Source organism: Columba livia, chromosome Z (genome assembly GCF_036013475.1).
Source record: "Columba livia isolate bColLiv1 breed racing homer chromosome Z, bColLiv1.pat.W.v2, whole genome shotgun sequence".
NCBI lineage: Eukaryota > Metazoa > Chordata > Aves > Columbiformes > Columbidae > Columba > Columba livia.
Genome location: NC_088642.1, coordinates 12,562,593 through 12,587,941, shown reverse-complemented (window position 1 = coordinate 12,587,941; position 25,349 = coordinate 12,562,593). Strand labels below are relative to the sequence as shown.

General features: G+C 43.2%; 1 long non-coding RNA gene across 8 annotated transcripts in view; it reads right to left on the bottom strand.

Moving 5' to 3' along the window:
* LOC110362347 (uncharacterized) overlaps positions 1 to 25,349 on the bottom strand; it is a 115,312-nt gene that overhangs the window by 2,346 nt on the left and 87,617 nt on the right. For all 8 annotated transcript variants that reach the window (XR_010469214.1, XR_010469220.1, XR_010469216.1 and 5 more), the window contains one exon: positions 178 to 292. This is a non-coding gene — a long non-coding RNA (uncharacterized LOC110362347). The remainder of the gene's footprint in view (positions 1 to 177; positions 293 to 25,349) is intronic.

Sequence of the window (25,349 nt, the reverse complement as noted above, 5' to 3'; positions counted from 1 at the left end):
TTAAACATTAGTTTTTAGAACCTGCTTCCTTGTTTTCATGAATACAGTGTCTGTTGCCATGGAAATCAACCTTTAGCAGAGAGCAAAAGCCACGAGTATCAAAGACCTAATTAGCGGGGAAGTACACAAGTCCCCAGGGTCAGTGTAGAGCTAGAAATCAAATTTAAGGGCTCTTACTTGCAAACTTTTCACTTTGTGTTAGTCTTGGGCTATTCCTGTCTACTTTCTTCTCTCTGTCACTTGTCCTCAGGTCTGGAAGGACAGGGTTTCTCATCACCATCTTCCTTTTCACCTGCAAGAGAGCAACAGTAATCATAATGCAAAAGCCAGCCCATTAAATGTAGGTGATTCTTAACCAAGATAGTAAAACTCAGATGACTGTAACTTCTGATTGGAGGAGACTTCTTCCTTTGAACTTGTAGTGTACAGGATGTAAACCTCAGCTTCACTTTCAAGAAACTCAAAGCCACTTTACTATATCAAACCAAAGAAATGAAAGTGATTTATTTCCTTACTTCCTGGTCAAAACAAGCTGAAATATTCCGTCCTCAGCGGAACTGCAGCTGGTGCCTGATCATGAAGTTACACAGGAAATCTGACCATTGTAACCTGCAGAGCTTTCGAATCTTTTTATAGTGCAGAAATCTGAAATCTCAGACAAGAAAGGGAAAGGCAACTTTTTTCTTCTGCTGCTTTTTCTGCTTACATTCTCCACAGACTGTAGCACGATAAAATCCCTGAAGATGTCCCTGCCCAGGACCAGCAGCCTGCACGTGGATGTGGGTCACCACCAGCGCCGGAGTCTCACTCCGTGTGACTTGGCACTGTCTGTTGAATCCTGTGATGGGATCCCGCTGTTTGAGGAAAGCTTCATTCTGCCTGTGTCTTAATTAGTTGGCATAATAAAGTTAGCTGACATTCAGCTCTTGGAAGAGCCTTCTCAGGCTGAAAGAAGTTCCTTCCTGTCCAATTGACCTCAGGTCTGGAAAGAAGTAGATCTGCTATTTTATTTTTCTTTTCTGGCTGTAGCAAGTCACTGAAATAAAGTGTTTTGTTTGAGGCAGTGTTTTTGTCCCTTGGTGCCAACTAAAGCCTTTCTGGGAGGTCCACAAGTTTTCTCCTGTGTAAAATTGGCTTTCTTGAACATTTAAGCTTAAAGCTGTATATATAAAGTAATTAAGAAAATAAATTAAGTCCATGCAAACCAAATCTGTTAGGAGACACAATAGCTCTGAATCTTTACTGTGTGTTTCTGCCTAAGTTTGGTCAGAGGGCTTGGCTTTCTTTTTTGTAAGAGATCAGCCGAGTTGTTTAATCAGGCATTATAAGCAGGTGTCTTTCTCCTTTTTTCCCCCTTATGCTTTCTTTCAGCCTACCATTTCTCCTTCTCTGACCTCTTCTCCCAATTTCCCATGAAGTGGCTTTGGGAATTAACTCATTTAGTTTGACATCTTGGGTCAGCATCACAGCCTGGGGCCAAGCAGGCTTAGTGCTGAGTCCTTGGACCATATGCTAAACATTGCCACCAGACTGCGACCCATTGAAAGGCATCGTTGCGTACAGGCCCCTTGTTGGTCCTGCAAGAGAGAATTATACCTCTAATGCAGCAAATTTATCAGACAGCCTTGCTTTTGCCATAGCCCTGTGTTTAGACATTTTCACTCGTAGCACAGATCTTACAATTATTGTTCTTTATTGTATAAAGGAATTGGAAGTGCCTGAAAGAGTGTATTTTAGCAGTTAAAGAATGAAACAGCAGGAGTATCCAGCCCATACTTCCTTCCTGGCACTTCACCCAGCTTTTCCGTACCTATTCAATTATCTTTAATAAAAAATTACATTCCCACTAGAATTGCATATGATGGTTCAGTAACCTACAGCATCCTGTTGATCTTCTGGTTTCTATGTCCATAAGGCTTTTTCTAAGGAAGTGGCAGTTCTTTTCTGCTGATGAAGGCATGCAAGTTAGAGGAAGGATAACTATTAAAGAAATTTCATCTTTAAGTTAAATGGTATTTTGGGTCAGCTGAAAAAAGTACAACTAAGGTGCAGCCCCTATGCCAGTGTCCAACTGATCAGATGTCATGCATTGTATGCACATTCTGGCAACTGATATATAGCTTTCCCTATTGTTTTCACAAATCCTGGCATTGACTACCAGACTTCAGTGCCATTACTGTTTGCACTGAGAAGCACTGGCCAAATTCTCTTTTCTCTCCATACCTCCTGGCCATTCTAAAATTTCTCCTCAGTTTTGTTTACTCATTTGTTAAAGCTATCATCCCTTTTATTAGTAGGTGTCTCTGTCCTGGAGTCCAACCACATGCCATATGGATGCGTTTCTTCTTCTGACTGCTCTGTAACTGTAATGCATTTTTGTATCAAATCTATTAGTTCATCTAGTTTGAGGCCGATCAGATTGAACAAGAAAGCTGATTTTATTGTAGAATGTGCTCTCAAGAGAGCCCTACACTATCTCTATGGCAAAGTTAAGCCAAATTAATCCTAGAGTTGTTGTTTGCAACACAGGTGACAGGTTCAAAATTGTAGCTGCCATGAGCATTACAAGACTGGCATGAAGAGATTCAATTCTGATGAAAATGGATGACTGAGTGTCATCCTACAGCTGATGAAGAGCTTGGATGGTGACAAATGCAGCTAACAGAGGGAGCCAACACAGAGCAGTGGTTTGTGCAGAAGAGTGCACAAGGTGGTCCAAGAACTTTTTTCAGAGCAGCATAGCTGTGGCACTACAACAGCAGGAACACTGGCATCAGCCTGCATCTATGAAGTAACAGGATATTCTCTCCAAAAAAGAAATGTTCTTTATCCTACTGTGATTTTGTAGCAATAGACTTGATGTTCGATACATTTCCTATGCAAGAACAAGCTTCCAAACACAGACGATCAAGAAGCCAAGGAGCAGAGGTGTTCTGCTGGACCTGATACTTTCCAACAAGGAGGAACTGGTCAGGGATGTGAAGATCAGGGACAAGTTTGGCTGCAGGGACCATGAGATTGTGGAGATTAGGATCCTGAGAGGATGGAATAAGGCGAAGAGCAGGACCACAACTCTGGAATTCTGGAGATCAGAATTTGTCCTATTCAGAGCTCTAATTGGAAGAATCCCGTGGTAGACAGCCCTGGAGAGGAGTCCATGAGACCTCGTTGACTTTCAAGTATCATCTCCTCCAAACGCAAAAATGGTCCATGCAAACAGGCAGAAGCCAAGCAAAGAGGGCAGGAGGCCTGCATGGGTAAGCAAGGAGCTACCAACTGGACTCAGATGTAAAAAGGAGGTGTGTAGGAGGTGAAAGGAAGAACAGGTGACCCAACAGGAATATAGAGATGGTGTCTGACCATGGCCTTAGGAAAACCAAAGCCCACCTGGAGTTCAGTCTGGCAAAAGATGTGAAGAGCAACCAGAAAGGTTTCTACAGAGACATCAGCAACAAAAGAAAGACTAAGGAAACATGGTCCCACTGCTAAATTAGGCAGGAGGCATTGTGTCAAAGGACACAGAGGTGGCTGAGGTGCTCCATGTCTTCTTCACCTCTGTGTTTGCTAATAAGACTTGCCCTCAGTAATCTCAGGCACCAAAGGAAAAGTTCAGGGCAAAGTAGATTTACCTTCAGTGGAGGACGATCAGGTCAGGGAACATACAAATAAACTCGACCTGCAGACATCCATGAGCCTGATGCAATGCACCCAGAAGTTCTGAGGGAGTTGGCCTGTGTTATTATGGGCTGCTTGCAACCATCTTTAGAGGGTGTGGAGGAGAGAGGAGTGACTGAGGACTGGGAGGAGGCAGGGGTTCTCCTGTCTCCAGGGAGGGCCAGGAGGATCCAAGGAACTACAGGCTGCTCAGCCCCACCTCAATCCCTGGGAAGGTGGTGGAGCAGCTAATCCTGGAAAACATTTGCAGACATCATGCAGCACAAGAAGGTGACTGCAAGTAACCAGCATGGACTTATGAAAGGGAAACCATGCCTGACAAACCTGGCAGCTTTCCACAATGAGCTGACTGGCTTGGTGTCTGTCTGTACTGGGAAATAATTACCCAGGCTATGACCAGAAAAAAACTAGGTTCCTGCTCTATGTAATGGATTCAAGAAATGTTTATTTAGCATACATTTGGCTGTCTGTCTGTTGGGTAATTTTTATACTACCACTGACAGCTGCTTGCTGTACAGATGAAAGTACAGTGCTGCTGCCCTCTTTGTGTTTCTTTCTTATTCTGGTGCTGAGTCTCCATTAGCATTTCTGGAGGAGTAAATAAGTTGATGGGGAAAAGTTGGCATTCTTTAAAAAATTTGACATGGGAGCATTACTGAGACATCAAGAGGAAAATGTGAAGATAAAGGAGGTGCTGTTTTGTCAGTGTCTGCATCTTCAAACACCCACCACTACCAGCAAATCTGCTTTATTTTTAGGAAGAACCATAACAGAGCTGACTGCCACCAAGTGACATCCCTTTTATGAGTGGACTGTTTTCAGCAGCTGAGGTGCCTTTTGCTGTAAGAGTTGAGAAAATATCCCTCATCTTTGACCCCCTGCTTTTCCTCTTTGGTCACTGTCCCTGCCTAACAAAGAAGGGCAAAAACATGAATAAAAACTACTAAACTAGCCACAAACAACCAGAGTGGGTTGGACCTGTCTCTATTTCTGACAGAAGTGACTGTTAAATGTATTAGAAGAACGCACAAAACGGCTGTCACTAACTACTCAGCCCAAAGGGGAAGACCTATTTGCATAATTCTCATGGTGATGGCACAGTGATATTTTGGATAGTAACTAGTCTTCACCAGCTTCCTGTAGCAGGATGCTATGCTACCAATATCTGTTATTCAGTCCTTCTATAATCCTCCTAAATGATTAGTTTCACTTTTAAACTGTGGCAATGAGTTCCACATGCACTTGTTATCTGTATGAAATTGTTGTCTGGTATTGACCTGAAACAGTTTTCCTTTCAATTTGTCTCCATTGTACTATTACAAAGGCCAAATAAATAGAGTTCTTTCTCTAGGCTTGTCATTAATATTTTACCTTTGTGTGGATCCCTTTTGTTTGTCACTGGTTAAATCCCACCTAGGGAGAATTACTACAATGACTTCTTTAGGCCAGAACCATGTATTGTTTTTCCCTCGGTTCCTGAGCTACTGACTTTCTACTTGGAAAGAAACTTTGCTTAACATCTCATTGCTCTGTCACTTCTTTTGTTCTTGTATTACTGCTTTATCTATCTTGAGCTACAGTGAGCAAATTGGTTTTTATAGACCGTACCATCACCACAGTTATCTATAATATTTGCTTGGAACAGAAAAAGCTGACCGTACCTGAATAGGAAAAACAAAAAGATCAACTATCAGGTGAGATGTATTAGGAAGTAACTAGAAAGACTGGTATTTTCAGGTTCAGCCTTTGATTTTCTGTGGATTTGTGAGGTTTCAACTTTATATGCACCTAATGGTAAGAGAGACACTTCCTGTGATTTGTTTAGAAAGTTTAGTCTGTGCAGAAGCCCAGCAAGGTCATGTGTTTCTGACAAATATCTGTAGGTTTGGGACTTCACCAGAGATGCCCAGGTAACCTGTGACAGTTCTGGGTTTAGCAGTGAGGAGCACCAAAGGTGCAAACCCTGGTAGTGCTCTGAGAGCTGCAAGTGCCTCATGCTTTGGAGTCTCACCGCAGCTTTTCCAAGCCAGACCAGGGGAAACAGGGGAGTCAGCAAACCAGCAGCCTTTGCCTGGAAACGTGCTGTTAAAAGATGTTCTTGGGAGTTGTTTTTCTTCGCGTGATGTTGCTTTTGTGAAACAGTAGAAACATGTTCCTCACTCATACCAAACTCCCAGATGACTGGCACTCATCTTTTTCTCGCCCATCTTTTCATGATGAATGACACCTGCCACTGGAAAAAAGATCACTGAAATGTTTTGTCTTTGTAGGTGGTTTTGGTCCAATTAATGAAGTAGGTTAATTCAGATTCTGGTGAATGCATTTATCTTTGTGACACATCCAGGCAATCTAAGTAGGACAAGGAAACTAACATACTTGTCTGTTTCTTGTCACATTTGGCCTTTACTGAACACCAATAAGACATCATTTCTGCTGTGGCTAGCTTGAAATCTTCAAATCAGAAAGAGATAAAACTCACAGGATGACCTAAGGAAGTCTTTCTGGGACTTCTTCCATGTGGGTCTTTTTCTCCTCTTATGCAGTGCAGAGGTGAAGAAGACATTTGGCAGACACAAGACCACAGCTATGGAAGAAGTGAATTCCAGTAAACATCTGAGGGCATGACCTTGTTTCACAGTATGGAGGACAACCGTGTTTTATGATCTAGGCTGTGATACGCTGTGTTCCTCAGGCTACAAGCTTAAGAAGCAGCAGGTTACTGGGAAGGACCTCCTTTCTGTGCACGGCTCGAGAAGCCCCTGTCCTGTCTGGTGTGAGTGATGCTCTGTTCACTTTGATGATGATTATCTGAAGAGGAGGGAGCAGGAGCACAGCGTTCCAGGATTAGAAAGTGTTGTACTGGGGGCACTGGTGGGAGAGTTATGTGGCCGTCATTGTAACCCAAAGAAAAAGATAGCACAGCAGTGAAAGAACAAACAATTAGGCAGCGCAAATAGTTTGCACAGTGTTCTGATAAGAATTAGATTAGCTTGTGGCTGTAATACTGTTGTACAAGTAGTGGAGTAAAGGCCTGAATAAAACGAAATAAAAGTCATTGACGAATTTCTATCTTTATTTACAATTTTGTCTCCTAGACTACTTCCTTTCTTGGGAATTTATGTCATACACTGTGATTAAGTCATGGTCATCTTAGACACACGTTCCTCTTGGAATCTTTTTTCTGTTGATGAGATTCAGAAAGCAGCATTTAGTTTTATGTTTTGGGGTTTATTTTTTTTTATAATTTAGGGGAAATGTCAGTCTAAAGGTATTTTGTCGTATTAAGTGTACTGCAGCTAGGTTCTGTTAACTGATTTTAATAGATCTTAAGCTCAGAAGGCACAACTAAGTCCCTTGCAGTGAGTTCTTGCTTGATGCACACCATACAGTTCTGCCCAGCTACTCTGCAATTTTTGAATGCCGTCAGGAAAATAAATCCATTCCTGATCAGGAGATATCAAGAAATAAAGAACCCACCGTTTCTTAATAGTTGATTCTGGTGGTTAACCTTTGCACCAATTGCAACAGCTTTACTTTTACCTTTATAAAACAAGCAAAAACAAATCCCATGTCAATGAGCTTATAAATTCCCTTTTGCATGAAACTTCAAGCAACACAGTTCCAGGGTAAATGTGTGTGGTCTGAAAGTACTCGACTGGATTTTCTCTTGGAATATAGCTCTGCTGAACCCTGCTGAGCAACACTGGTGATGTGACAGCCCCACAGACATACACTGCCTTGTCTCTTGTCAGAACAAGCTATACCTAAGACTTTAATTCACACTAATCCAGTTTAAATTTGGCACAGCTGTGCAGTAGTCCTTGGCTGTTGCTCAGTCAATCAAACTGTCATTTACTCTGTTTCTGCAGCATGACTTTGTTGATTAAAATCCCAGTTTGTGTTAGTACATATCCCGTGCAAACATCCAGTGATTTCGCCGTAGTAAATTTATCTGCTGATGCATCTGTACTGGCTGAAAACTAAGTTTGTCCCTTCTAATGCATGGAGGTGGGTAGGGGAAGAGTAATAGCACTAGCATCCCTCAGAAAAGATGATTAACATGTACAAAAACAATTGTGGAGAAAAAAACAAAACATTATCACAGGCCTCACATCTCGTACATTGCAGATAAATGTTATACCCTTCCTTTTCCACTAATTTAACAGTAGGGAACCATAATTCTGTGGTAACAGCCTGTTGTGTTAACATTCTCCCCTGATTATGTCCACAGACACTCATAACAACATGCCTAATACAGAAAAAAACTGGTGGAATGTTTTGTTTTGTTTCAGCTGTTTAGTGTTAGATTCACTTCTCAAACGAAGGCAGGTAGACCAGTCCTGCTCTCATTAAATTAATGATATTTTAAACAAAGGAAGCAGCACTGCACTTCCATGGAACATGAAGTCTGAGATAAAAAAGGGTGATGAAGTAAGTCTCTTTTCCTGCCAGTCTGTGCAGTGCATGTGTGAATAGAAGGTAGGTTATAATATGCTTGTCACTATGGAGCAAAAATGATGCACATCTGCTTTCTGGTTTGATTTCATGCACATCCCTTATAACATTGTTCAATAACACACTATAAGATCCTGGACCACATCCTCTGCTTATGTAATAGGCATAAACCCAATGACTTTCAAATAACTGTTCTAGCACAACACCCTCATTCTGAGGCAAGGCTGTCAGGTATGTTGGACTACAGACAAGTAAGCATTGTTGTCCATACAAACAACAAGCTGTGCGGGGTTTTTATATAGGATTCAAGCAATGCAGCTTTTCACAGAGTCACAGAATGGCTGCGGCTGGAAGGGACTAATGGAGGTCACCTGCTTCAACCCCTCTGCTGAAGCAGGGCCACCTGAAGCTGGCTCCCTAGGACCATGTTCAGATGGCTTTGCTGCCTTTGGGTATTTGTTCACACTCATAAGATGTCCCCTTCAGGTGCATGTGCTTCACTGAACAGTTTGTTGTGCAGATGATGTGTGATGCTTTTGCTGGTTTGTATTTCCTGGCAAGCCAGTGCTAACACCCACTGATACGGACTTAGTAACTAAATTAGAAAAATCATTAAATAAGCTGTGGGTTGTAAATTCGAACATCCCATGTGCAGATATTTCAACACCACAATCTGAGTAAAAAGACTGATTTACAGGATGTCTTCCACAGACAAATTCTGAAGTGCTACCATCTTCTGTAAAGAAGTCACTCTCAATTTTCACCATCTTATCATAAGCCCAAAATAAGCAAACTGATCCATTCCTTGCTTTTCTCACAAAAATTCTGTTTAAGAAGCTAAATGCTCATATATGAGCTAAGCCTTGATTTATGTGCTAATTGTTATTATGACAGAGATGCACTATTTGAGGGTCCTGTCCTACCTTCCAACACATTAATAAAATTTTTGCCTGAAGTCAAGAAGCTGCTTTTTGGATGCCTGTCTGTGAGCAGGCTTGGAGACACTGCCCTTTCCAAGGGACTCTCCAGAAGGAAAGGTGCTGCAAGTGACATGGGTACTTTACAGTAGTTTTCCTAACTGCCTAAAAATGATCCCTGTAGCTCTGTCCTACCCCTAAGACAGAGTCACAAACAGATGCCTTGTACTTGTGTTCTGACAGCCAAGCAAATCAAGGCCGAGTGGTGTAAAGCGTTCCCAGGATTTCTTTCCTGGCCTCTGTGTCTTGTTAGTCCCCTAAGACTAGATTGCCTGGAAACGTTTAAGTGATGCAAGCTTGGCAAACCCCCACCAACTCTGGCAATCAACCTCTCCAGTTGCTGTTAGAGCCCTCAGAGGTCCCCTTTCCAGGCACAAGTATTCAGTTAATTAATTGGAGAGATTTAAATACACAATTGGACTGCATGAAAGGGGAAAGCCCACAGGAGAACCCAGGGGTGGATACAGCTTGCAAACAGAGCCCAGGCAATTCAGTCCTTCAGGACAACTGGTGCTGTGTTTTAACCCCTTGCTAGTACATATGGAGTGAGAACTCTTCCCAAAGCTTTAATATGCAAACAGGTAATGTATAGCAGAGCTAAAAATGGCCCATATACTCCTCTTTCTTGAGCTGAGCAGCTGCTCTGCTGCTGCTGTGCTGGATCCAGCCTCCTCTTCCACTCTCTGCTCTCAGTGGTCCTGTTGCCCACCCCACTGTCCCTGAGGGCTTTGTGGCTCTCAGTACCAAAAAGTGCACCAAAGAACAACGCATTTGGGTAGCTCCCAGTCCTGCTCACCCTTGCTGACAATGGAACTGGCATTTTAGTGGAAAAGATAACTGTTACTGGACAGGGGAGTGTTCAAAGTGCAGGCACAGGGACTCGAAAAGAAGAAACTAAACCCTGAATTGCTAAAGCCTGCAGACAGTGTGTCCTTCTCAAATACCAGACAGCAAGCAGGGTAAGGAGCATTTGAGGGCCACAGGGTTTACCCAAGGGAACATCTAATTATCATAAGAAGAAATGAAGTAAGGGATTTTCACAGTATCACAGTATGTTTGGGATTGGAAGGGACCTCAAAAGATCATCTAGTCCAATCCCCCTGCTGGAGCAGGAACACCTAGGTGAGGTCGCACAGGAACATGTCCAGGCGGGTTTTGAATGTCTCCAGGGAAGGAGACTCCACAACCTCCCTGGGCAGCCTGTTCCAGTGCTCTGTCACCCTTACTGAGAAGAAGTTTTTTCTCAAATTTAAGCGGAACCTCTTGTGTTCCAGTTTGATCCCATTACCCCTTGTCCTATCATTGTTTGCCACCGAGAAGAGCCTGGCTCCATCCTCATGGCACTCACCCTTTATATATTTATAAACATTAATGAGGTCCCCCCTTAGTCTCCTCTTCTCCAAACTAAAGAGACCCAGCTCCCTCAGCCTTTCTTCATAAGGGAGGTGCTCCACTCCCTTAATCATCTTCGTTGCCCTACGCTGAACCCTCTCCAGCAGTTCCCTGTCCTTCTTGAACTGAGGGGCCCAGAACTGGACACAATATTCCAGATGTGGTCTCACCAGGGCGGAGTAGAGGGGAAGGAGGACCTCTCTCGATCTACTAGCCACCCCCCTTCTAATACACCCCAGGATGCCATGGGCCTTCCTGGCCACAAGGGCACAGTGCTGGCTCATGGTCATCCTGTTGTCCACCAGGACCCCCAGGTCCCTTTCCCCTACACTGCTCTCTAATATGTAATTTCCCAACCTATACTGGAACCTGGGGTTGTTCCTGCCCAGATGCAGGACTCTACACTTTCCCTTGTTAAATTTCATTAGGTTATTCCCCGCCCAACTCTCCAGCCTGTCCAGGTCTCTGAATGGCAGCACAGCCTTCTGGTGTGTCAGACACTCCTCCCAGTTTGGTGTCATCAGCAAACTTGCTGATAGTGCACTCTATTCCCTCGTCTAAATCGTTAATGAATATATTGAATAATATTGGCCCCAGTACTGACCCCTGAGGCACTCCACTAGACACTGGCCTCCAACTAGACTCCGCACCATTGACTACCAGTCTCTGGCTTCTCTCCTTAAGCCAGTTTGCAACCCACCTCACTACTCTATTGTCTAGACCACACCTCCTCAACTTAGCTGTGAGGATGCTGTGGGAGACTGTGTCAAAGGCTTTACTGAAGTCAAGGTAGACCACATCCACCGCTCTGCCATCGTCCATCCACCTTGTTACATTAACATCCACCTTGTTACATCATTTTCCTGAAGCAATGATGGGACATAGGACACGTAGGCATTTAGTATGTGCCACCTCTCAAATGAGACTGAAGGCTGGATCCTGGACTCACCCCTTCTAACTCATTTTCAGTGTTGACAGTGTTAAGCCCATTTTTGCTGTCCTGTCCCTGGTAGGATGCCATCTGATATTCTCCTTCAGTTATTGTCCAGAAATGTGGTATTCTTCTGTCAACCGCTGTCAAGTTTTGTTTCCTGAAGTGGTGATATTCTGTTGTGAGTTATGATATAAAAATCTAGTCTTTACCACAACTCTCTCATAAGTTACTATTTTTGCTGGCTAAGCAGGGCCAGTGTATGATGTAATGTCCTTGGCATGGTAGCACTCTTTGCTACCACAGCTGAAAGCTGCTAGGAGGTCTTATTATATTACAAATCCTCTGGAGTCTACAATAAGAATAGTGTATATTAAAATACAATAGTTTTCTTCATGAATTACTAGATACAGAGAGAATGAATGTAGGAAGTTGATGAGTGTCTTAGATAATAAGCTAATAGTTTCAATAACTGCTGTTTTGTGAATTACTTTCTGTGGCATTTTATTGATCTATTTCCATTCATAGTATAAGCCCCTGTATTTGGCTCTGAGCTCTTTACTGATATTGTTGTGAAAGGCAAGAAAGAGATTTCAGCCATCTGTATAGAATATTTTAAATGATGAGGGACGGGTATTGAAGGCAAAAATCTAATTATTTTGGATATGACCACAGTTCTATTAACTCTAAGGTTTCTGCTGAATAATTTGCATCGAAGGCTAGAAGAACTCCTATGTGTAGTTATAAAAATCTCTGAATGCCTATGCAGAAAAAAAGCCCTTTTATTTTTCTCAAATATCACCTAAATTTCACTTGTACTGTAGTCTTGTGCTACTGCTAACTAGCAAGTGTCTCTGCATTTCACTTAAAAACAAATTAAAAATAAATTGTGTGGCCTCTAATACACACCAAACTAGGAAACAGAGTTCCTTCAGTGCATATTTGATTCAATACAAGAACTTGTGCAGCGTGTGCCTCTTTCTTACACCTAGGGAAGCTTTCTCTGGGGTGTCACAGGGACCTGCAAGCCTCCTATTCAAAACCAAACCAAACCAGATTAATTTCCCTTGCTCTCGCTAGCCAGGTTGCTTTGTGACATTGGGAAAACAAAGGGAGAATAATGCAACAGGAAGGTGTTACTGCTTGCTTTTTCCGGTGCGAGGACACCGATGGGACTGTCTGGGACCTGGTGATGGGACTGTAAAACCAATTGCCACCATTAGATTTTAAAAGCTCTGCAGAAAACACTCTGTTGCCTTCATCTAGCAGTATGTTTGTCATTGACGCTGAGGACCTGACCCTTGCAAAGCAGCAATGATTCATGTGCGACCTTAGAGTCCCAGCCCAGGACGCAGGGACCCTGTCCCCAGGTGCCTGACGCATTTGTGCTGGTGCAACTCCACTGCCAGGAGCTCCTTTGCCCTTCTTTGTGCTGGCAGGAGCCAGGGAAAACTCAGGCCTGACACACCTACCACCTTACATATAAGGCCAAATAGTGTTAATTAAATCAATCAAAGATTCCTCTTGGAGTGTGAGATGATGTTTTGACGTTGCGGAGATGAAGAAGCTGCTTAGCATTCAGGCGAACATCCCACCGTCCTTCCCTACCCACAGAAATCCTTGGGCATGAGCTTCAGTTTGAACACATACTGTGTTGTGTGGACTTAGGTGTTCTGCTGTATAGACAATTAAGTTTATATTTAAACAGGATTGGTATGTTTGATCTCCCCTGCTTACTCAGCCAGGCTCTGAAATCAAAGACCTGTTTATGCAAGCATTCTACGGGCAGCAGCGGGAGGTTGAGATGCAGGCAGCTCTTATAGCCCTTTCAGTTTGTTGGCAATAGGGTAATGTGGGACCCCCCTGAAATGCAGATTTTTTATACTTCTCTGCTGAACTCTGGTATTGTGACAGCCACAGTGAAAACTCCAGCACAGCAAAGCCTGATCTAGCTGTGTCTGCATCTAGACATGACTGACCTAATTATTCCAGTCGTTTGTGCATCTTGAAGCTCTGCTGGTCACAACTGGTTAGTAATGTACTGTGCAAAAGAAACAGGCTCTCCATTCCCTTACTACCTTTGCAGGCAGCTCTTATCATGATATCTCCACTCTCTCACCCTCTTCCCAGCATGCACTCTTGTCTATGGCTGCTGCACTTCCTTTCCTTCTGTAGTTTGGTACTTTTTTGTTGCATGGCTACTTTTAAAATGCTTAAAGACACAAGTGACTTCCCCTCTGTTTTAGTTTCAGAGACCTCTCACTGTCTTCTGCTATAGCTGTTAAAATAACTGCCTTGTGAAAGTCATTCCCCTGAGCGGTGGGATTTGAGGAAATGGTTTCTTCATTGAATAATGTATTTTTGCACTTCTGAATATTTTTTGCATAAAGGGATCTGACACAAGATGGGATGGCGGGCAACAGCTTCTCTTATCAAGGTCCATACTTGCACAGGGTGTGTGATACCAAGGTCCAAAGTATTCCTCCGATCCAGGAGATTGCTGCAGAAATTCCATGATAAAATCACTAAGATATTGGTGGAGCTGGGACATGAATCCTCAAGTTCTAACCCTGTGGCTCGTGTCCTAACCCCTCACATGCTGCTGCATGCCCTTGTCCTCAGTGGTCAGAAAGAAGAATTCTCTTCTTCTTCTCTTCTCTTCTCTTCTCTTCTCTTCTCTTCTCTTCTCTTCTCTTCTCTTCTCTTCTCTTCTCTTCTCTTCTCTTCTCTTCTCTTCTCTTCTCTTCTCTTCTCTTCTCTTCTCTTCTCTTCTCTTCTCTTCTCTTCTCTTCTCTTCTCTTCTCTTCTCTTCTCTTCTCTTCTCTTCTCTTCTCTTCTCTTCTCTTCTCTTCTCTTCTCTTCTCTTCTCTTCTCTTCTCTTCTCTTCTCTCTCTTCTCTTCTCTTCTCTTCTCTTCTCTTCTCTTCTCTTCTCTTCTCTTCTCTTCTCTTCTCTTCTCTTCTCTTCTCTTCTCTTCTCTTCTCTTCTCTTCTCTTCTCTTCTCTTCTCTTCTCTTCTCTTCCACTCACCATTGAGCATAGTGCTGTTTCCTCTGCTTTTGTTACACAGGTTGCAAAATCAAACGTTTTGGTTTGCCTGGAAGGAAAAGTCTTTTTGCTACAAAATGGAATCTTTCAGTTTTCCACTAAACTGGTGGGAATAAACGACCAAGCGAAGAATGAAGTTAAGGATGAGCAATTGCTGTGCCTCTTCAGCAGGCCTTACATTCCCTGCTCTCCCGAGCTCTGCTGCAGAGCTGTTCTCCAGCCTGCAGTGGACACCTCCCCCTACTCACCCTCCTTGTCATCCCAGCCCTGGAAACATGCTGGCATCAGCTCCCGTTTCACAACAACCCGGCTTCTCACTCCCTGTGCTGGTTCTGTCTCTCTGTTTGCTGCACTGTTACCCTCAACTCACTTTTAGATCTCATTTTTTTCCTAGAAAGGCGCATTGCTGGACCCTCTTGAATGTGAACACTGGGAACAAACGGGGGATATAGGGTCAGTCACTCACCCTGTTCTCTCCCTCACGTCTCCATAATAAACCAGTGTGAAACAGCGTGGAACAAAACTAGGAATTGCCTTTATGGATTGTGATTTTCTTGTGATTGCTTCATGATTGGTGTTTGCTTTGTGATTTCATGTTTTTTTCTTTGGTCTCATTTCCTAACACCAACTGTTGCCCCAGCTTTTCTGTGTCTGACGTGTTAAATATTCTTCTGGAGAAAAACTGGGAGCATCCACAGAAACATTTAATCACCTGATTAATGGATTTTTCTTTCCGCCCTGCTTTGATTTATTTTATAGGTTTTGTTTTATCATTCTAGCTTCTTTATTTACAAACATCCACCACTTGTGACCACTCTTCCACATATTGCAGCTGCCAGCTCATCACCATACCACACCTTCAGGCTTTTAGGTTCTGAAAGTGACAATTCCCAGAAGTGAACAATCACAGGAGAATTTCAGTGGTTGGTTTGGTTATTGATGTATCTATTAAGATTTTGGCACACATTCTGCAGGGAAAGCATTGAAATCTTAACTTGAACTTAGGCTCAAAACAAACAAACAAAAGCCCTGAGTTTGAAATAACAGAAATTAGACATCTGTATTTAAAAAAAAAATCTAGTGAAAAATGTGTGTCTTTAGGACCTAAGCTTTGTACCTAGGTCCAGCAACATTATATAAAGCAAGCAGATCTTTCTTTCTTCCCCAGTTACTATACCATCCTTTTCTTTGTTTAGATATTTTGAAGTGAAACTGAACTAAAATAATCTGAAGATCTTGAAGTGAACAAGAGGATAAGCCTCCTAAGATATCATTAATAAATGCCATCCACAATATGTATCTGAAAAGTTTCTGGATTCATTCTCCCTTTCCCCTTTTCCTCTCTTCTCTTTCCTTGTGTCCCAGACACAGGTAACTGTAAATTGAGATTTTCAAAGCAGTGCAGAGAACTGATTTTAACGGCAGGTGCATGGCTAATCCCATGCAATGCTTTCAGATCTCAACCCCCACTTCTTAGTAACTGGTTGGAAAAAGCTTCACAGTTAATCTGGGAGCTAATGCACATGTCTGCTAAGCGTTTATATTCAGTACAGACATCTGGGCACTGTGTAATTGTGGCCCAGGAGGGCTGGGGAATTTATTAGACACAGGGGCTCCTATGGGTCTGGCTGCAGCACCACTGCACCCCTCTGCAATGCCTTTGGCTGGGGCTGGGGAAAGCCCCTGTCTCCAGGCTCCCAGGCTTTTGGGCTGGGGTGAAGGAGGGTCTGTGATGTGCCCTATCAGCGTGTCAAAGTACCCACAGCAATGTGAGTTCCCAAAGAGCTCTTTTTTTTAGTTTTCCCACCATAGGGGACTGCACTGGTCTGCTTGTCCACCACATACTGCAGCACGCTGCATCTCCCTTTGGCTCGTCACCACTCTGATACCACAATTTTGACAGCAGCACCTATAACTGGCATGTGCAGGTCCCATTGTAACCTGCCACTGTCCCAGTTGCTGTGTCTGTCAGAGATCAGGAGCACCTTTGGTTCTTATCATCTAAAAATGAGCCTTTGCTGCATTTTCCCTGGAGGGTGTTTGTGGGCCGGTGGGGAGTGCTGGCGTGAAGAGCAGAGCTCTGAGTCCTTGCTTCACTGCACGCCCTGGCACGGTGATTTACAGCTGCAAGGGAAAGTCACTGTTAGTAGTAAAGCAGCAGGAGAGCAGTCTTGCAGTGAAAAATGAGTTTATGTTGCTTGTTTTCAAATATGACATTTAATTGTCACTAATAATGGCATGAATCATAATTACGTCTATCGTAGGGAGGTTTGTCTATGATAAAGGAAAGTAACAAATGGTATTAGCCTTGGGGACATTACAGTGTATGTAAATCTTGCCTTCGCAGTTTGTCTGGTAAGCGGGTGATGAAGGACAAAGGGGGCAACCCTGGGCTCCAGGAAGGGTGTCTGAGCCCCTAAGGAAGGGTCAGGAGAGACCCAATAGAGGAATATGTCTGGGAAAGCTCCCCCGTGTTGCTGTTGGAGCGGCTCCCCTTCCTGCTTGTCCCTCCAGTGGCTGTGCCCCCCAGGTCCCAGGCTGGCCCTTGGAGCAGGGCTTTGTGGGGGCTGCTGAGATGGTGCAACTGTAGGCAGCAGGTGGGCGTGCAAGCCTTCTCATGGGTTAGCTTTCACAGGGAGCTCACCAGCTGCAAAGCTGGTGAAATGAAATGGTTTGTCCCCTCGCCTCTTGCAGCAGGGAAGAGAAGACCCTAGGCTTGAACGTGTGGGCATCCCTGTGTGGCCAAAGGAGACAGCTGCAGGATCCTTGGGAGCAAGCTGTGGTTACCACCTGGTGACATGCTGGGATGCACAGGGTCATCTAACAGAGCACAGGTGGCAGTGGAAGGAGGGAAAACCTGGTGTCTGTTTCCTACCCAGCTCCCAGGGTTCAGCACACTTGTAAAAGCCTCAGTGTCCTTGAGGTTCCCATCTCCTCATTCAGATGTGTTTGGATTCTGCCAGAAGGCTGTAGGTTACTGCAGGAGAGGCATTATAAACAGGCAGAAATAGCTATATCCCCCTTAGGACTTACTTCCTTATGACCCAGACTTAAAATATGAAAATTTCAGCATCTGCACCTTTATTTATTATTTTTTTTCAGTTTAAAGGAAGCAGCTATAAAGCTGTGATGGGTAGAGAACAAGCTGATCGCTTCAGCAGCCTGCCTCTCTATCAAATGTAATGGCAGCCACCTTAGAGATGACGCTAAAGCAGGTGTGGAGGATTGACCATGTCATTTTTGCACATTTTCTCATCACTGAGGGGCCGTAACAGATGCATGTTGTGGTGCAAGGACAAGCTCAGCCACGACCAGCGCTTTATTTTTTGTAGTGTTTTGTTGTGTTTTCCTGCAGACTTTTTTTCAGCTGTATGGATGTATGAGAGATACTTCTCTTTCCTCACATGCCCAGCTGATGAGAGTTTTTGCGTGATGGAGCACAAGATACATAAGATGCTACAGACAGAAATGCACAGGCTAATTATCTGAGGAATAGATAACTTGCAAATGGCCTTTACCCCCTTAAAATATTTTTCAGAACAGGGAAATGACTGTGTGAGTGATTCCCAAACTGCATGACAATAGCCTCAGTATAATCTTGGAATGTTTGGGGTTTTTTCCCAATAGTTGTCAGATGCTAATTAGGGAGACAAATGGGCATTCACCAAAGATGTCTGTATTTATTTCAGACAATTATGCTAACCTAGAAACAGGAATGAACAATCATCCAGCAGCTACTCTCTGGCTTGTTGTTCAGCTGGCAGCAGATATGCTGCAGTGCATGTTTTAGGATATAGGGATTCAGAAGGATCAGCTCAGGCTTTCTCTTTGGTATTTTTTTTCTTCCTTATGGAGAGATTCTACCTCAGACTTTGGAGGAGGCATGTAATCACTCACTGCGAGACAAGAAATTATTTTATGAGAACAAATGCTGGTTGCCATGGTTTCCAAGCAGCAGAAACTCCAAGGTCATTCCCTGAAAATTCTTCACAACTGAAGCGAGAAGAGAGGATACTCCCTCGCCTCTCCAAGTAACCCTCCCTTGCCCATAAATATGGTCCTCCCGTCTCCGCTGGTATGCAGCTTCCTGTTTGAGCCACAATAACACTGATAAGAACGTGATGTGAAAAACCTTCGGTATGTTTGAAAGCAAACAAAGTCAAGCCTGGATTTACAAGCCTGTTGGTTTTCCTGGTTGGCTGTTTTCTGGTTCTGCACGTCTGCTGGAAAACCTGACCCACCTGCTGTGTTTGCCAACAGTGGAGTTACAGGTGCAATAGCAAAGCTTTCACCTGGAGGAAGTGCCAGGGTAGCCCAGCACTGAAGGGCTGACACATGGACAGTAAAACAGAAAACGCACCAAAAACAGGATGATGCATTTGCAGTTATGTTAGAAAAAAATGTCAAAAGCTATATTTCATGGGTTTCTCCTCTGTGTCTGAAGTACAAGGAAAAATATGTTGCTTTCTGTGACTGAGGTGTATGGCATCACTACTGCTCCTCAATGCCTCGGTACTGACCTATGTGCCAGTGACCGTAAAAAAGACATCTTCAGATACATGCAAAATCCTGATCTGTGACCCTTCAGCATCCCACCAAAATGCCAGCAACATTTACACTGCTGAAATACTAACCTGCCAACACAGTGATTAAACAAATTCTCGCCTTACACTGGAACCGCCACGGCAAATTAATTAACAGATAATACTCTTCAGCCATTTGTTTAAAATAATGAATTTTCATTCTGGCTTGAATTTACTGGGGAAGGCATGTAAGCCTTTTGCTCACATTTGTTACAAATGCACAAAAACTGTGTGTATATTACGCTATAATAAACTACAGTTTACCAAACCTGGCTCATGTGAAAAGAAAATGCATCCTCCTAAGATGTATCCAAAGCCTTACTAGTGTAGCAAGCATATTACTTTGCATGATGGGGTGTGTATACAGTGCCTCAGTCACCAGTGCCATAAAATCAGTGACCCTTGAGTACCTGCTGATTTCCATTTCTGTCAATTTAGAAGCAGAAAAATGTATCAAACATTAGAAGTGATCCAGGAAACAGCTATGTTTAAGTGATAGAAACAACATTTTGCAGTGGATCGGTGGCTGCACTGTGTGTGCAACCGTGACTCTCAAAGTGCCAAACCACCGTCTCAGCAACTGAACATCTTGTGCAGGGCAAAAACCTTTGTTAATAGAGCACAGGAGAGTGTATAGGCTGCCAATGCAACAAACTCCTTTCTGATGAGATTCCTGAAGCCAGACAGGGAAGAAGTCTGTGAGTGGGACTCAGCCTTCTGCTGCTAGCTTGCTATTCAAATCAGAACAGTTCGATGCACAAGTTTATCATAGAGAAAGGGGAGCACAGATGGAGATTCAAAAGCTGAATTTTACAAAGATTTTATGGACCTGAGCTCTGCTTAAGTCCTGCTTTCAGCACCTAAATTCCCAACGATCTTCCTAACATTTCAGCGCAACTGCCACTTCTATGGGAAGCCTGTTACCTCCATGGCACTGCGGTTTTGCCGTAAAGCTGCTTAAGTGCACAGAGCTGTGTTTCTGCACCTGTGTACCCTTGCCTCAGTGCAAACAGGTCTTTAATTCACTAACACTTAACTCTGCTTGGGCATTGAGATGTTTGAGCCTGGGCTCTGGGTCTTTGTAGACTTTTATCAGAAATGCAAACAGAAATTCCACAATTGGTAAATAATTAGAAATGTTCGTCATCTGGTACTGGCAAGGGAGTTGGTGCACCCAATAGCTGTGACCCTGGCCTGGAAATCTGAACAACACTCTGTGTTGGTCCACCTCTGACTCATTATCTGTCCTTGAAGGAATTCTGTTGACCTCTTTGTGCCCTGATTTTCCCAGCTTTGAAATAACAATGATATGTTCCCACACTGAAGCTATGTGTTTGGAAAGTGCTAACGATTATTTTACTGTGACCCCTTTGTGAAAGCCACAGGGACCTCTTCTACAGGAGTTCAGATGCTGACCCCTCTTAATTTCCTCACAAAAGTGTCTTTTGATCTGTCTTATCTTCATTTTCAGGCTCAGGTCAGAATTGTTGAGTGAGTCAGAGATATGGGTTTTGACCTGTTTTATCCCTCAAAATTATTTTAGTGGGGAAATGCACTTTATATAGGTATAGGCAATTTAACTACATGTATGTATTCATAATATCTTTACAGGACTTATAACTTCAAAAAGAAAAAGAAAAAAGACTGAAATGATAAACATATTCAAAAGATGTTACTGAGATATACTGAGTAACTCAGTATGCTGAGATACTGAGTTACCTCTGTCTGTGGACATGAAATACTTAAAAATCTGCGTCTCTGTCTAAAACCAAATACACATTGAAGACTTGATTATGCTGTTCAGCAGTGCCACAAGCATTCACATAATTTAGAAATCACAAGAAACAACGGACAACACAGTCTTAGGCTGTCTGTGTAATAAACCAACAGATAATTATAATCTAAGTATACAGAAAATACTGTTGCAACAGAAACTTTCCTTTCCAAGTTAGATTTCCTTAAGGAGTCTCTAGGGAGTCTAGGCAGGCATTGGAATGGTACCCGCTATGCCAGCAGAGTGGGTAATTTCCCTCCCTTTCCTACTACACAAAGCCAAGGTGAAATTCCTGCAGTTTTCCCGTGCTATGTTTAAGACTCATATCAGTTTTCTGTTCACTAAGTCATAACTTTTCCTATGGAAGGCTGTCCCACAGTCTGACACAAGCTGAGCTGAGGAGGGGAGGGGTGTGTACAGACGCCATCACCACGGTGTAATCTTGCCACTTAATGTTTAAAATACTGTTTAGGCTGCTCCTGTCTTTTCCTTCCACCTTATTCTTATTCCAAGTTCTCAAAGTCTTTATTTTCCCTTTTTCCATCATGTTTGTCATCTTTGCTGTTTTTGGGTTTTTTTTTTTCCTTTTAAAAAGCTCTCCATTTCACAACTTAATCTTTCCTCTTGGTTCGGTCTCTCTGGTGCCATATTCTCATTGCAATATTCCACCTTTGCAGAATGTACGTACGCACAAACTATGACACTCCCTGTGTCTTTCTCTTTGCTTCTTTCACGCCTGTATGTCCAACCTTTTCCTCCCCTTGCCTTCAGGGCTGCTACACTCTCCCCTCCCTGCCCAGCAGCACCTCTCCTCTCTCCTCCAAAGCCCCAGCCCCTCTCTGCTGATGCTCACCTACTTATGGGAAGGGGGCTCATGGGAAGAAGAGGTTGAAAAAAAAAGACAGATGTGCCCACAGGCTCTCTCTCTTGTATTGTCTGACCCAGACGGATTTCTCCTGCATCCCACCTGAGCTGTAGCACAACGAACTGTTGGAAAGTTTTTCATCACCAATTACTTTTGGCGTAGTCTGAACTGACAAAGATACACTTTCAGTTAATTCAGAATTAAGCATGTTAGTGGCTTAGAATATAACTTCACTAACTGATGGTACTCCAAGTCCTATATTCATCTGATATCCTGTTTAAGCATGCAACAATTTTTCTCTGGGGAAGGACAGGAAGAGATGTGTAATATAAAAAAAAGGCAGAAAAAAACCCAACCAAAGCCGAACAACAAAAACCCTTTCCAAAGTAAAAATTAAACCCAGTTCAGGTAACGATTTATGTGTGTATGTGATAACAAAAATATATGTATGTATACATACAAAAAGTAAATTGTGTAGATATATATGTATATCTATATACTTCTCTGGCTAATCATGATTTGCTTACCATCTATACACACTAATTTTCTTGTACAGATTACAGATGTTTGCTAAAATTACTATCCAGTAAACAGCCATCGGTGTGGCAGTTACATGATTCAAAAGAAAACGTTTCCAACAGTTTCACAGTAAAAATAACAGATTATATCTCCCAGCACAGGTTATGGGCAGGAAACAAGATTCTCTCTCTCTTGCTGCACTCTCAGCATGCACTACAAAAACAAATGCATTTTTCTCCATCCAGCTAATTTACTCGTGTTCTCTGTGACAGAATAGAACAGAATTCTCTAGATGCAAATATTTTCAGCTTAACTTCAGAGTGTTTGACGATGTTGTCATTTGCATCCTATGAGATTTTAGTAATTTAAGTGGCGATGTCGTTTATGCCTTCTCTAACCCTACTTTCCTCCCCTGGTGGTGGCTTTGCAGAGATGTTTGCACATGAGTGTACACAATGTGCATGTGGGCAAGATGGTTCTGTGAATTTTTCTGTTTGCATCTGAGAGTAGAATCAAAATGCATGACAGGCCAGCTGGGTTCACCGATATTATTGTATCCATTGTTCACCTGTTCTTGTGAGGGAGGGCTGGCAAAATAACATGAAAGACCCTTGTACTAATAAATATCTTATGTAATAAATAGGGAAACGTGTTTTCAGTTCCTGCTTCCTACATCAGAAAGACATATCATGGGGACCAAATCAAATTACATATAAGAACAAGAAAGGAGGAAACAGACAAGTCTATCTGTTTTGTATCATATAACAAAGGAGAACTTTCCCCTCATTTCTGATCAATAAAAGTTAATTCAGATGAGTATATCATATTAAGGCAAAATAAATTCCCACAGCTATTAGTCTAACTTTTTACCTTTTTTTCCCAGCTACATTTTTGTTCAACACAACTTCAGCTGATTTTAGAGACAAAAGAGAAACTCCTGCTTTACGCAGAAGCATTTTGGTAGTATTGGTAAGGAAGCTGGTGGAGTTACCTGGATGTAAAGCACAAGCAAGAGGGGAACCCATCTGTAGCCATCTCCTGTCACATCTTGTGGGAAGCATAGCCCAGTAAAGAAGGAATTTTCTTGTGATCCAGACCCTGAGCACTCCTGTAGAAGTATGGAAATGTCTCCCTTTGATTTGACTTGACCTAATATCAGACCTCAAAACCTTATTCTACCATTTTAGCCCAGATGGTGAATTTCTGGGATGTTGTCAAGATTCACTCTTTCACTGGCGTTTCAGCCAGCCACTGTTGTTCCACTAATAGCTGGACTTTTAAAAATCATCCTTCCCACCATGTTGGCCATGAATACACATGATTCTGGGGCCAGAATCAAGGAGGGCAGCAGCTGTGGGGGAAGAAGCAAATGTAAATCTCTGCTGTACTATTCCAGCTGCCTGGGCAGATCTGAGGGGATGTGAACATCTGAAGAGGAACTTGGCCATGTCTGCTAGTGTCAAATTAATTACTGCCTGTGAGGTGTAAAGAGCAGCTGTAGAAGGCTGGAGGGTCCAGATGCTGTTGGAAAGCATTGGTAGGAGCAACAGGGACTAGGAGCCTCTGGAAGATGAGAAAGATGAGGAACAGACAGTGTTTAAAACCTATAGGCCTAGGGTTATGTGAGGCTTTCTGCTGGTTCAGTTCTGCGGAGTCCAGGGAGTGCCCATGTTTTCTCAAGCAGGAGGATGGGACCCCGTTGTGGATGGTGGCTGCCCTGCCATCAGTAGCGGGAGGAAGGACATAGCATGAGGCTGCATAGAACCGCTTTTGGGAGGTGCCCGGGTGAAGAGGTCTGCTGTTTGCTTCCCTTCTTTTCAGATGTGTCCTTTATGCTGAACATGCAAAGAAAGGCTGCTAAGAGTGGCGCTGCCCTGTGTGTGTCTCCTGGGAATCCCACCCCAGTGTCGCATTGCGCTGCCCTGTAGCCTATTGCCTAGGGGTACAAAGCAGAGTCAGACAATCCTCTCTTGTCTTGCCCTTCTACAGGCAGCTGTTCTCTGCTTGGCTTGCAAAGCACTTAAGCTGGCATCTATCCACCATAACAAAACAAGAAATGTGTCCACTTTGGCCTCTGTCCAGCATCTTGTCCAGTGGCAATGAAGGATCTTTGGTGGGTGCAGCTGGAGGTCAGGCAGTGATGACGGGAGGAAAGGCCATATTAAAAACACAAATCATACTGTATGCAGCTCCTCCAGTGACTCTGTCTTTCATGCCTGTAGTTCTGAAAGGTCATCACCATCTTATTGTTTCCGTCTCTACAGCAATTCCATTCTTCCCCTTGTCCTTTCTTTAGTGCTTAACTGATCCACAAGCTAGAAGCTATTTGGCCTTTAGTACTCCCTTGGAAGAGTAATTTGGTTAATACTTCATCAAAATCAGAAACACTGTACTTGATTTTATGTGGTTTGGGTTTTTCTCCACCTGACCTGCTTTCTTCTGGAACAAAGCCTTAACCTGACATGGCAGAACTGGAAGGACACAAAGACCTGACGCAAATGGAGATAGTATGAGGCTGATGAAGCTGGAACAAAACCACATATTGACCATTGTTGTCCTGGTGGTAGCCTCTTCCTTTGTCTTGCAAATAACAAATTTGCCTCCCGTAGCTTTTCTGCTTTTCTGCTGTCTTTGCTCTTACCAATTCAAAAGATAGTTGCCTGTCATTGAGGGAAACAATGTTTTGACACAAATGCTGGGTATGCTTCCCTTGCTGCTGCTACTTCAAACTTCTTGTCTCAGACAGTAATCAGAGAGTGGGTTTGTGTCACATCTACTTTATATCCACCTTTTTTGCTGTGTATTCCTCCTTTGCTTTATGCCTGCAGCCTGCCATGGCTAGGTAGTCCCTTTTGCCAGCTTAACCTCACAACCACAAAGACATGCTTCAAAATATGGACATGATTGTCTATAGTTCTCCACTAGGTTGGTTTATGCTGAGCTGACTAAATAACTCTTCATCACCTATCTCCCCTGAGACCGCTAGGCTTCGAAATGACAAGAGGATTTGTTGAGAAGATGTAAGATTCCTCAATATCCTCCATCTTGGCTTAAAAAAAAAGCAAAGGGAGTTGAATAGATCCATGTGAGGCTAGAGAGACTGGACTGAGTAGGAAAGATCACATCCATCTG